Below are 1,346 nucleotides of genomic sequence, written 5' to 3' on the forward strand. Positions count from 1 at the left end.
AACATACGTGTGCATGTGTCTTGATAGCAGCATGATTTATAATCCTTTGGGTATATCCCCAGTAATGGGATGGCTGGGTCAAATGGTATTTCTAGTTCTACATCCTTGAGGAATTGCCACACTGTTTTCCACAATGGTGGAACTAGTTTACAGTCCCACCAACAGTGTAAAAGTGTCCCTATTTCTCCACATCCTCTCCAGCACCTGTTGTTTCCTGATTTTTTAATGATCGCCATTCTAACGGGTGTGAAATGGTATCTCATTGTGGTTTTGATTTGCATTTCTCTGATGGCGAATGATGATGAGCATTTTTTCATGTGTCTGTTGGCTGTATGAATGTCTTCTTTTGAGAAGTGTCTGTTCATATCCTTTGCCCACTTTTTGATGGGGTTGTTTGTTTTTTTCTTGTAAATTTCATTGAGTTCTTTATAGGTTCTGGATATTAGCCCTTTGTCAGATGAGTAGATTGCAAAAATGTTCTCCCATTCTGTAGGTTGCCTGTTCACTCTGATGGTAGTTTCTTTTGCTGTGCAGAAGCTCTTTAGTTTAATTAGATCTCATTTGTCAATTTTGGCTTTTGTTGCCATTGCTTTTGGTGTTTTAGACATGAAGTCCTTGCCCATGCCTATGTCCTGAATGGTATTACCTAGGTTTTCTTCTAGGGTTTTTATGGTTTTACATTTAAGTCTCTAATCCATCTTGAATTAATTTTCGTGTAAGGAGTAAGGAAAGGATCCAGTTTCAGCTTTCTACTTATGACTAGCCAATTTTCCCAGCACCATTTATTAAATAGGGAATCCTTTCCCCATTTCTTGTTTTTCTCAGGTTTGTCAAAGATCAGATGGCTGTAGATGTGTGGTATTATTTCTGAGGGCTCTGTTCTGTTCCATTGGTCTATATCTCTGTTTTTGTACCAGTATCATGCTGTTTTGGTTACTGTAGCCTTGTAGTATAGTTTGAAGTCAGGTAGCATGATGCCTCCAGCTTTGTTCTTTTGCCTTAGGATTGTCTTGGCAATGCGGGCTCTTTTGTGGTTCCATATGAACTTTAAAGCAGTTTTTTCCAATTCTGTGAAGAAAGTCATTGGTAGCTTAATGGGGATGGCATTGAATCTATAAATTACCTTGGGCAGTATGGCTATTTTCACAATGTTGATTCTTCCTATCCCTGAGCATGGTATGTTCTTCCATTTGTTTGTGTCCTCTTTTATTTCGCTGAGCAGTGGTTTGTAGTTCTCCTTGAAGAGGTCCTTTACATCCCTTGTAAGTTGGATTCCTAGGCATTTTATTCTCTTTGAAGCTATTGTGAATGGGAGTTCATTCATGATTTGGCTCTCTGTTTGTCTG

This window comes from Theropithecus gelada, chromosome 4, assembly GCF_003255815.1.
Source record: "Theropithecus gelada isolate Dixy chromosome 4, Tgel_1.0, whole genome shotgun sequence".
Classification (NCBI taxonomy): domain Eukaryota; kingdom Metazoa; phylum Chordata; class Mammalia; order Primates; family Cercopithecidae; genus Theropithecus; species Theropithecus gelada.